This window comes from Monodon monoceros, unplaced genomic scaffold (assembly GCF_005190385.1).
Source record: "Monodon monoceros isolate NGI ecotype Baffin Bay Population unplaced genomic scaffold, NGI_Narwhal_1 Contig2119_ctg1, whole genome shotgun sequence".
NCBI lineage: Eukaryota > Metazoa > Chordata > Mammalia > Artiodactyla > Monodontidae > Monodon > Monodon monoceros.
The window spans coordinates 1-12,857 of record NW_021698018.1 but is presented as its reverse complement, the minus strand read 5'-3'; the positions used below and the strand labels follow the sequence as shown (position 1 = coordinate 12,857).

The 12,857-nt window shown below is 43.2% G+C and overlaps 1 long non-coding RNA gene across 1 annotated transcript; it reads right to left on the bottom strand.

The window, feature by feature from the left end:
* Nucleotides 1-1,326: 1,326 nt before the first annotated feature.
* LOC114894368 lies at nucleotides 1,327-12,842 on the bottom strand. Its single transcript, XR_003793195.1, has 3 exons — nucleotides 11,894-12,842; nucleotides 10,775-10,905; nucleotides 1,327-7,764 (listed from the first exon to the last, which is right to left on the bottom strand). It is a non-coding gene; the product is annotated as an uncharacterized LOC114894368 (long non-coding RNA).
* Nucleotides 12,843-12,857: the final 15 nt, after the last annotated feature.

Below are 12,857 nucleotides of genomic sequence, written 5' to 3'. Positions count from 1 at the left end.
CCTCCATTTACGGCTTAGGCCGGCATCAGTGCTTCAGCAGGCAGCAGCTCTGACACCAAACCTATGGACACACCTCCAGGGCTGTCATTTTCCAGTCTGCCCCGTCTCCAAGTAGAACCACTACCTATTTCACACGGCTGTTCCTAGTTCTGGGAACACACCACGCACTGGTAGCAATGCCTCAGCCCATGCCTCGACTCATTTCCCTGCAACGCTGGCCAACAGATAGACCAACACTTCAAAGTTATGACAGAAAGTTGAGTAAGTTATACGCTTGGAATTGCATTTATTATTATTAACAAGCACAACTGTAGTGCTTGGACTATAACAAGTAATATTCTAAGTGCTTAGCAAATATTAACTCACTTAATCCTCATAATGGCAACCCTATAGGTAGGTAATGTTCATAATATTCACCTTTTTGGGGGGAAACTGAGGCCCAGGGGGGTTGAATAGCTTGCCTAATGCCACACAGTAAGTAGCGGGCAGAAACCCAGGATGAAAACCAGACCGTCTAGACTTTCGTCACTTTGCTGTGTCACCTTAATAGATGTTGTGGTTAGGGAAGGGACTAAACTGACAAGACTCTGAACTTGAGAAGGGAGAAATTAGAAAGTGACTGATCCTAGAAACTAGAGAGGATTTCAGCTCAGAAATTTCTGGTGGTGAGACCCAGAAGAACAAGAACATGGTTGGAATATTAACTTGGGGTAGTATCTGAATCCATTGAGAAATGGTTTTGTTTTGTTTTGTTTTTTTAACTTAGAAAGGCCAGCTGGATGAAGATTAATGAAACAAAAAGTAGAAAGGGAAAGAGGAAGGTGCCTGAAGTGAGACATAACCTCTTCCCTGTAAGTACTAGGGGTGGGCGTCCTGTGGGAAAGGATGGAGCTCTCTCTACAGGTTTGTCACCAGGATGGACAAGGAGAAACATGGCAACCATTGTACTGGTTTTGATGATTCCTCAAAAACCAAGGCTTTACTTTCCAAGAACTACCCACAGTAGCATACCTACCGTGTGTCAGACATGCCACCAAGTGTGTTTCCAGTCACACATTTTAATTGGAGAAATAGTTCCTATGAGGTACGCATTAGTTCCCTATGGCTGCTGTAACAAATGACTACCAATGAGCTTGCGTAAAACAAAACACACTCATTCTCTTATGGTTCTGGAAGACAGAGGTCCAAAACCAGTTTCCTTGGGCTGGAACCAGGAGTTGACAAGGCCGTCCATCCACCTTCTAGAGGCTCTAAGGGAGAATCTGTTTCCTTGACAGCATTCCTTGACTTCTGGCCACATCAATCCAACCCCAACTCATCATCACATTCTCTTTGGAGTAAACACTCCCTCTGCCTCTCTCTTACGAGAACACCAGTGGTTACATCTGGGTCCATCCAGGTAGTCCAGAAGAATCTCCCCATCTCAAAACCCTTACTTTCATCCCATTGGCAAAGTCCCTTCTGCCATTTAAGGTGACATTCATAGGTTCTGGGGATTAGAAGGTGGACATTTGGGGGCAATGGTACTATTCAGTCTACTACAAGGTAGATACTATTATCTTTCTCAGATGTAGGAAATGAAGTTTAGGGAAGTAATTTGTCTCAGGTCTACAATTTCCAGAGTAGAGATTTAAATTCTGCCAGGGAGACTTTAGGACACACTCTAAACAACTTTAACCTGTGTCCTTAATTACTGCATAATCCTTGGTTAAGAGTCACACTTAGGTATCAAGACCCAACTGAATATAACACAAGTACTGTCTCCTCTTTCACTATGTTTGCCTGGTGTATTCATGAATCTTGCCCAGAGCAGAAGAGTTCAGAAAATCGTTATACACGTTTACTAGGAGAAAGCATTTACCGTTTCATGTGCACGGAGTAATGGAAGGCTATTTAAAATAAAATAAAGTAAAATATGCCACCAAATCGTCAAGTGTCACAACAGAGGTAACCCCGTGGGAGTCTTGAGGAGACTAAAATTATCTCCAATTGTGCAGGTGAGAAAAGTGTCACTAAAGGCAGTTGTAGTTCAGCCAAGCCCTACGGCACAGAAGTAGGAATCTGGATATGTACGAATGGGAAAAAAGACATTTTAGGCATGGGAAACAGTTTAATGCTGAATGGATGAGAAATATGCATTAGACCTTTCTAAATCAACTGGCTTATTAACTCAGTAAATCAGATTTGGTCAGTCAAACTAGCTTTAGCTGATTACTTATCCAGGGCATAGCTGTTGAGAGTCATTTTTGTCATAGAACAGTAAATAAAATTGTTGAACTATAGCTTTAGGCTTGCTAAGTGATAATAGATTGCTCTAGCTGATGTTCAAGTGACTTACTTGGTACTATTCACGAAATTGGGGGTTAACAACTGCTTAAGACAACATAGAGGATTGATCTTAAATAGTACTTGAAGTAGTTACTGTGTAAAGTATCTGTTCAGTAGCTCATGGTAAATGGATGTTTATAATCCCCACTGGACAACCAACTGCTTTTCTGCAAATGGTAATGTGAATTGCTGTTGCATAAACTATAGTAATGACCACCTATCTAATTTGTTGTCCAAACCAGAAATCTTCTAACAATACTGGTCTCCTAATAAAAAGTAAGCATGAAGCTAACACACACTGGGTGTCTCCCGTGTGCCTGTGCATGCATCTATAGCTCACTGAACCCCCATAACAGCCCCCAAGAGAGGGACTCTGAGTGTCCCCATGCTGCTGGTGGAGAAACAGGCACAGGAAGGTTCAGTAGTCTATCTACCTAAGATAACACAGAGGGCGGGAGAGCCTGTTTTTAAACCATCTGCCTCCAATTCCAGGTGCCAGGAGCCAGATTCAGCCTACAGGCCTCTTCTGCTCATCTGGAGGTGAAACCATGTGTAAGGATTAGTCAAATCCTGTCTTCACTCCTCAAGGTAGCTTGAACACTTGCACGTCCTCCAAATAGCACGTAGCATAAGCAATAAGATGTTTGCCCCGGGTATTGTCCAGGAACTTGGAATCAGCTGTGTCTAGTTAGGCTGAGCTGGTTAAGACTGGAGAGGACCACCGATCTTCCACCTGGCCCAGTGCCTTTTGACCTCCTGCCATCAGAGGGCCGAAAACTACAGCCTGAGAATGTGCTGAGCCCCGTAGCCTAGTTACGCCAGCTCAGAACAATGATGGGCACACCTTTTCCCAATCACCTTTCCTCATGCTCCCCGTGCCTCATACTGCCCTGCTTCTTTTTTCTTTATCCCATAGATACCCCAAGCCCCTTGCCTTTGGGGAGGCGGATTTGAGAGCTATTGTCACGTCACTTCCTCGCTTGGCTGCCTTGTGAATAAACCTCCTCTTTGCTGCAAACCTCAGCATGTCAGTGTTTTGGCTTGCTGCGCCTCAGACAAAATGGTAGGGAGCAGTGGTAAAGGTCCCTTGCCTGTGAGGGAAGCTGGCTACTAGTAGTCACGTTGCAGATGTTTTCTCCTCCCGGGGGGGCAGACGTCCTGCTCTTCCAGAAAGAAGGGAGAAAGGCAGGAGCTGGACCCTTGCTCTCAGGGTCACCGTCACCTAGGAGCTCGTTAGAAGCACAGAATCCAGGCCCCACCCAGAACTACTGAATTACAGCCTGCATTTAACAAGATCCACAAGAGAGGCATACCCATATTAAAGTTGGAGAGGCACCAAGCTGGAGTCCACGTAGCAGAGAAGCAGACAGGATTCTAGACCACGCAGAGTGTTAAAGGCCAACAGTTTGTTTTCTATTCTCAAAACAATGTTTTTGAGCCATGTTTATGAGCAATGTCCCAACTTGCTTCTAAGGTTTCTTGTGTGAAGAATGGATTGGAAGGAAACAAGATATATGGACACTAGTTCGGACCTCATTGCAACAGACAGGCAAGTTCAGTATTAGGATGTTGAGGAAGAGTTGACAGATTCAGAAGAAATTCAGGAGATAAACTGAAGCGGGCTTAATGGGGTATGAGACGGAGGAAAGGAAGGTCTTAGGGAATTTAAGGGTTTACTACACGTATGAGCAAAGCCTCAAAATTCATCATTTGAACGTACAGAGGTAGAGTTCTCAAAGGACACTGGTTAGGAAGCAACAGTACGCCCTTTATAATTCCAAGAGACAACACAGATCAACTGTCTCGATGGAAAACTCGGCGGTACCGGTGCGTTTTTTCACTCAAACTTAGTTCCGGTGCCTATTACTCACATTTTCTGTGCCTAAACAACACAGCTTGAGGAACTGAAGGGGATCCCATCCTGGTAATTAAGGAGGGTCCCCAACACTGACAGTCCCATCTTAAAAAGCAGTCCCGCTGCATTTTACCCAAGGAGCAATGGCCAGAGCCTCCCTTTTAAAACGATGGGGAGAAATCAGAACATCACACACTGTCCCTTTCAGCTACTATGAACTGAGCCGCGAGACGACCAGCACCCCCTAGCACAGCGCGGACGGGCCAGCGCACGGGGGCCACTGTGACAGGCGACAGCACAAGAGACGGAAGCCCAGGCCCAGGGGCTCCGAGCTCCACCGGCAACGCCCAGGGGCCAAGGCGTATTACCTTTCCGGGATGTGCTTTCCGCCCTTCCTCGTGGCCGACGAACTGGCTCATGTCACCCCCGCCAGGAGTGCCAAAGTCGCCAACCCGGCATCCCCGGTGCCAGCACAAGGCCACGAACCACAGGCGCCTAGGCACAAGCCCACGCAGCTCGCGGACCTCCTTCTACCGCGCATGCGCCACCGCGTGGCGTGTCGAGATGACTGTCATCACGCAGGCGGATTAACGCGCTTGATCGGTAAAGAGGATTCTGATGCCTGCAATTTCCCTCCTTAGCCGGAGGCTGGTAGCACACGTCCGTTAGTTCGTGTGTGTACCCTTCAGCATTCCAATCATACGGGACATGGAAAGTTGTCCGACTCTCCCAGTTTCTTGTGTGGTTCTTTCAGATATTTCCCAAGCGCTTACATTCACACTCGTATCTTGTATGTAAGTATTTGTACGTAACAGGTATCCTGTAGTTTATAGAAGAGCAGCACACTATACACGTACTACATACATAGTCTACAATGTGTCTTGGATAGTGACGCTGTTATCTTTCTAAAATATAAACTTGGCTGGATTGCTCTGTCGCTTGAACATCTTCACTTAGCACAGAATACAGCCCAGGTTGTTAGCACAGCATTGAGAACTCTTTATAAACAAATATCAGTCTGTCTCTCCAACTGAATTATAAGTTCAAACTATGACTTACAAGGACCTACATCATCCACCTCCCTCCTTTGCCCTGCCAGCCTCCCCTGATCTCATTCTCTACTGCCCTGCCCTCACTCACTTTCCCCTGTCCAGCCACACTGGCTTCCTTACTATTCCTCAAACATGCCAAGCACAGGCGTGCCTCAGGGACTTTGCACCTACTATTCCTTCTGCTTCAGAACACACCCTCCCACCCCATCTCCACTCTCCCAGAACACACCCTCCCACCCCATCTCCACTCTCCCAGATATCCAATGGCTTGTTTCTCACCGCAAGGCTCTGCTCAATCGACATCTTAATAGAGGGGACTTCCCTGATCACCTACCACATTCCCTCACCTCTTCATCTTCTTTTGTTATTCTCCAAAGCATTTACCACCGCTTGACACTCCACATATTGACTTATTTATTCATCTCTCTCCCCCACTAGAATGGAAAGTACGTAAGGGCAAGAACTTTGTTCTCTTCCTACTTCCTAGAACAGTGCCTTCAACTTAGAAGGTGTTATACAAATATTTGCTGAAAATGAATGTATGACTTCTTTGCCCTTTCACACTACCCTCTAGTCACACCAGAGGCTGCCCCTCCAGAGCACAAGTTCAAGCCCTGGGCCTTTTGTACCTGTCCCCAATACCTGGGCTGTCCTTTCCTCATTCCGGCAAAATCCTCTTCCCCCAAGCCCAGCTCAAACGCTGTCTCCTCGGTCAGGCCTTCCTCAATTTCTCCTCTATATTCCTGCTGCACTTGATTCTTTTATCATAATTAACCCACTTATACTCACTACATGTTTCTCTTCCTAGACAACTGTAAGTTGCTACTGAACAAAGACTTCTACTCACCTCCGTATCCCCGTGCCCTAACAACAAACCTATAAGGCTCTCGGTGTTTACTGAAACAATTCATTTTCTGAGTCTCTACCAATTCTAGGGAGTGCGTAGTATAGTCTCCTCCTCATTATCAGTGAGCCTGGCATCTGTGGGAGGGCCTTACAGCAGAGGAAGTCACCAATGGACCATAACTAAGGTCCTGAGACTGCAATGGCAGACAGCATGGTGAAGTTAGCCCACTGCATGCAGAAGACCCACAGAGGAGTCAGCATATGCAATGGACTACACTTGGTATAACATGTGAACAATCAAGGTTTACAAACGTGTTCTCATGCACTTGTAAGGATCTTCTAGCCCACGCGGAACAGACAGAACACACACAAAGGAGCCTGGAGGAAGTGAGTAGGCCGGCAGCTGCGCCCTAACGTCTTAAGAGGTAACATTTCTGTGACTACAGTTTAAACACATCAGATAATTTGCCTCCTTTCTAGACACCCTGGTTATCACAGGACAGGCCAAGCCTCTCAAGTTTTAAAGCTAAAGTACACGGAAGATCTGTGAATAGGGCTGAAGATATTTAAGAGCTAGTACCTGCATTAAGCAACCAGGTTATAGAATGAAAATTTATCTTGAAATTCCAGTCTCTCCCTCTCTCTCTCGCCTCCTATCCCCTATCTTCCCACCTCCATCTCTATTCCCTCTCCCCTACTCCCTGTTTTATGTATATACGTGCATCATTTTATATATACACGGAATATTTACTGTCTGTTAATAAAGTGCACACTCCTCAGGCTAAATTTAGAAAGAGGACAAAATGAACACTTTCACATGGGCGTCAGTGGTGTTCCAAAGACAAAAGATTCCTCAGTCTTAAAACATGGCAAACACCATGTTCCTTCTGATAGTTAGATGCTAGAAAAAGGCAAGTGGATCCTTAAAATTCACACGCTATTAAGACCTACTATCAACAGAGTAGATCTTAAAGCGGAAACAAGAAAACACCAGCCTTTTAAGTTCTTCCTGTCTGAAGATAAGAGTAAGAGGTGGTAGTGTTCTTCCTCACTTGCACCCGAAGGGTAAAAGCAGCAAAAATATCTTAAACACATATATGATGAGGAAGTCACTCTACCTGGTCCACTCTGTTTTGTTTTGCTTCTAGGGATCTGTCTCACTCTGAACCTTTGCTTTTTGTTTTCTCTTTTATGTACGCTAAGAACCTGAGAGTCTAAACCTTTTCTTCCACCTCTCAACCAATAAACAGGACAAAAGAACATTTTTATGTTTTCATGTATTTTCCATTCAAATTTTTAAAAAAGAGATAAGTAAGCTAGCTCAGTTCATATTTCTCACAAAGATCACTTTCCAAACTAAACTAAATTGTTTGTGACCATAAACAGGAAAAACACCGTACTCTATTAGCACCGTCTGACATTTCCACCTTAATGTTACCAAACACAACTTGACACTAATGTCAGAACTATTAAAAATGTTAAAAATCCCCAACCCCACTCAAAATGCATACCAAAGTTCAGGTAAAGGAAAAACAAAAACAAACACAAAAGCAACTCACCGTTATCTTTATGTTCTTTCAGAAACCCATTAACAGCACACTGGAATTTAAAACTAGTGTCGTCATCTGACACCTGATGCCCAATTGTACACATTTTTAAATAAGGAAGAGTTTCTGGTAAGTCCTACAAGGCAAAACCATGAAAATATGTATTATTTCCTTTGTAGGGAAAGAATAAAAAATTAATTAGAGAAGGCAGAATATAAACCAGGAGAGTACATTAAACTTTGTATGTCAGTCATTCTGATGAGAGCCATTTTTTCCAAAGCTGCTTTAACCAGTAATTATCACTTGATTTTCATTAAAACTGCAGAACGGACAGTTACCAGGCATGCAAAAGGAAAAGCAAATCTATGTGAATGAATGCACATGTAACTCAAAATGATATAAACAGTTCTACCTACATTTATGTTCTATCTTACATTTCAAGGGCCATAAAGCGGCTGTGATTTAAGGAGAGTAGTAGAATAGAGTCAGAAGAACTTGGATTCGAATTAGGAAACAGAGGCAATTTCAGGCATTGTTGAGAACTGGTATTCTTGAGGTGGGAGAAAGTAGACTATCAATAGAAGACAGAAAAGGATAAGTGAAAATTCTCTAGTTCTGAATTTAAATGGAAAGTAGCAGGAGGAACCTATGACATATTTTAAAAATATTAAAAACAAACGTACATATTTCCTAGCTCTGACCACTGAAAAAGTCTAGAAACAACTGATGTCATGTCAAAAGGACTCAGGAGTCACCGAGAAGCTCCAACTGGCCAAAGATAGGGCCTCAGTTAGAATAATAACTGTAACGGAGTCCACGGTGATAGGAATAAATAAAATTTTACAAAACTGGTCAACACTGGAGGATATTTGTGAATCAACTCATTATTTTGAAAACTGTTAAGTAAAAGAAGAGAATCATGCCTCTACAACTGAGCAACCAAACAGCTGATGAGGGGAATCTTCTCCTCGTACAAATATACCCAGCTAATAAGTGAAAAAAGGAACAACAGAATTCACCATTCTTTGAAGCCTCAACTGAATTAATGGATGTAGGCATGAATCATCAGTGACTGCTAATACCACAGAAAGACACAACTATATACGTCTCCATGGAAGAACACATCATCACCCGTGAAACTGTCTTGCCAAAACAAAACATGCAAGCTTCATTCAGATCAACTACCGATTTACAGGAAATAAAAGGACTGAAGAATATGTTACCAACACATGGAATGTAATCATCGGCATCTAGATGGGACAAATTACCTGGTTTCTTTAAAAACAAAATTCAAGGAGGAAAAAAAAAGTGAGAGAGACATGGAGGGAGAACCTATAGATTAAACAAGACTTCAGAGACCTAACAATCCACGGCAAAGTGTGGACCTTATTTGGATCTAATTCAAAATTCTTATAGACAATTTTTTATGACGTTTAGGAGACAACTGCAAATTTGAGCACTCCCTGGGTATTTAATATTAAAAAATGATATTAAGGAATAAAAGTCCTATATTTTAAATGCACGTACCAAAAACGTACAGGTGTAATTTACATGTTGTCTCGGAGCTGCTTCAAGATAATACGGAATGGGGTGAAACAGGTGGGGGTATAGATAAAACATGACAGCCATCAGTTGGTAAATAAGAAAGCTGGATGAGTTCATGGGTATACAAGGAACACTCACAGTAGTTTTATACTTTTGTATATGCTTAAAATTTGTGATAATTGTTTAAAAACAAGACGACACTGTAGAAAACAGTTTGGCACTTTCTCACAGGTTAAGCGTAGAGCTTAGTATTTGGCAGTAGGCTATGATCCAACAACTCTGCTACTACCTACGCTGCACATCTAACAGAACTGAAAGCAGGGATTTGAACAAATATCTGTACACCAATGATCATAGCAGCATGATTCACAATACCTACAAGGTGGAAAACAACCAAGTGTCAATCAACCGTTGAATAACAAACTATGGTCTATATACACACAATGGGATTTTCTAAGCCAAAAAAGAAATGGCATTTCGTTACGTGCTATAACATGGATGAACCTTGAAAACACGATGTTTAGTGCAATAAGCCAGACACAGAAGGACAAATACTGCAGATTCCACTTACACGAGGTACCTAGAATAGGCCAATTCACAGAGACAGAAAATAGAATAGAGGTTACCAAGGGTTGGTGGGAGGGAAAATGGGGTTGTTACTGTTTGATGGTTACAGAGTTTTTGTTGAGGACGATGAAAAAGTTTTGGTTCTAGACAGCGGTGATGGTTACACAACACTGTGACTGTACTTAATGCCACTGAACTGCATATTTATAAACGGTTAAAAGAAATATGATTTCTCTATATTTTACCACAATAAAAAAAAAAGCAATAACAGAGCTGAAATTTCAATTCTTCCTTTTCCGAGAGTCAGTTTCATCGTCTGGAAAATTAGTAATTGTAGTTGTCTATCCTCTGAGCTTAGTGCAGGGTAAGCACTCAGTAGGAGATATCAGTACTACTTCCACTTCAAGAGCAAAGGATTGCTGTGAAGATTAACTAAGTCAATGGATATGAAAGAACTTTCTAAATGGCAAACTGCTCTACAAATATTAAAAGACATTAGGTGTTACTGTCTCCCAAGGCCATGGAACAGGTCAGAAGGAGGATAATTCTTTTGCACTGGAATGTCCTACATGGGCCAAGAGAATAGATGGGTTTCTGTACTATATCAGAAGGCATCAGGAAAAGGAAGCATAAAACTTAGAGAACAATTGTCTTTTACACTGATGCTTAAACATGCTCAGGCAACTGCTTAACATAAGTGCTAAAGACATAATGGACATACCTTTCTTTCTTTTTAGGATACTACTGTAACTGCTAAAAGTTTACTTCATTTTCAAAATGTAGAACATGGAAGCTTATAGAATTTCTTAAGCATATCTAGAGCCTACTGCCAAATACTATAGTTCAATTCATATCTTTCATCTCATTTTGAAACAGCAATTACAAATGTGTATTGAAGGAAACCACTAGCTTCCCTTTTTGAACCCACGAGAGAAGGCCAGGACTCACCTTAGCATAAGATGATAACTACTGAACTACTATGAATTATTACAGTATCAGAAAGAAGGTCATTTTCAATTACGCCTTCCATTTACCTCTGGCTTGTAAGAGCGGCGAGTATTTGCTAAGTCAATAATCAGCCCAAGTTCTTCATTCTGTCCTTGGATTTTGTTAAGAGATCCAAGGGGGAGAAACGTTCTTCTGGAGCAAGATTCTTTTCAAAACTCTGTCAGAAAGAATAAAATAAGGAAGAACATATGTTTAAAATCCTTTACTATATTATCCATTTATTCAAACCCTGGGATGCTAACATATGAGATTCAAAGTAAAGTTTCCTCCTCTGTAGCTTACAAGCGATATTACAATCCTTTCTTCCAGAGAGATTAGACGGAAGAAAATAAGCTCACTTCTATATAGTTATTTCTATGTTTGTTTATTTCATGTTGGTCTCCTAACCTGACTCGAAACTCCCAGAAGGCAGGGACCACATCAATTTTGCCTACCACTGTATTGCCAGCTCCAAGCGGAGTGCCTGAAAATAGACACAGAAATAAATACTTCTTGAATATCTACATATAGGAAGGATGGCTTTCACTGCTAAATATTCTTTCATGTATTTGGCTTATACATGTACCCTGTTCCACTGATCTCTTTGGTTATTCAAGTGTCAGCAACACACACTTTTTTTCTTAATTAGTAGACTAGTTTTAGAGCAGTTTGAGATTCACAGCAAAACTGAGCAAAATGTACACAGTTCCCACTTATACCCTCTCTCCTTCATCCCACACAGCCTTCCCCATTACCAACATGCCATACCAGTGTGCTTCATTTGTTAGAATTCATGAACCAACACTGACACATCGTTATCAATCAAAGTCCACAGTTTATTGCATTCATGGTACAAGTAACCGACTATTTCTTTATTTCTAGTATAGTCATCCCCAAACATTTACATACTGAGATACATATTACTTTCTTATAAATTACTTTATTCTTTATTTATAGTTAGGGCATTGCATTGTTTTTTTTTTTGTTTTTTAATTAAGTACAAAAGTTGGTTGTATTTGTCTATGAATCCCATTTCTGGATAGTAAAAGAGGTATTAAAAAGTATTTGCTATAAAACGGGAAAATGGAGTACGACGGGGTTGAGAGCCAGGGCTCTATATGGTGAATTCAGATTTCTGGAAGAATATGGTATTAACTTTTGCTCACCTTTTTTAAAGGAACTTTGAAAGCAATGAAACGAGTCCCAGGCATCCGCTGTTCAACTGGGAGATAGTCTTTCCACCTGTTAATATATTTTTTGTTAGGCAAATTTTATGTTAGGCTGTCTCCCTGCACAGGATGAATGCGCCTTGAAAATGGAAATCATATCCCTCTACATCGGCTCCCAGGTGGTCCCAGCGTCCCGACCCCGACCCCGGCCGCGCGCGACACACTTTCCACAAACTGACACACACGGAACCCGCGCGACGGTCGGGTCGCGCGGGCTTCCCCGCCGGGTCGCCTGGACGCCGGTCCCCCGCAAGCCGAGCGCACGAAAGGGCGCCCCAAAGGCGCCGGCCCAAGGCGCCCGCTGCGCTTTCCCTTTGGAAGGTGGGCTGCGGGGCCCAAGCGTAAACCCTGAGACAAGGAACACGCGCACCACGCCGCCACGGGGGACGACAGGCCGGGCGCCCACCTAGCCGGACACCCTGCATTTCTGGAATCACCGGACGCCTGTGTAAATTTCCGTCTGGCCTGTCATTTTCCAAAGGCCACTCAAGATCAGGGGACAGAACGCCTCCTCTCCAAGTGTCCTGCCAGCCCACCCACTCAAGATCAGAGGGACAAAATGCCTGACTAAAACAAAACAAAACAGAAACACAAAAAAACTGGAGAGAGGGAGGAAAGGGTGCCCTGAAAAATTAAAAAAAATTAAAAACACTAAGCACGTTGACAGCGCTAAGAATAAACTACCAGGAAAAAGAAACCCTACATGTCAGATCCTAAAGTACAGAAGGGCAAGCCCGCCGACATTCCAGGCCCGGGGGGACCGGGGGGACCGGGGTCCCCAGCCCTGCAGAGCCAACCGCAGACCGGCTCGGGCGCCCCTCGGAAGCGCGGGGTCCCCGCGGCCGAGTCTGTGCCCCCCGGCCGGCGCCGGCTCCCCTCTGCCCACCCTGCGCGCGGGGGC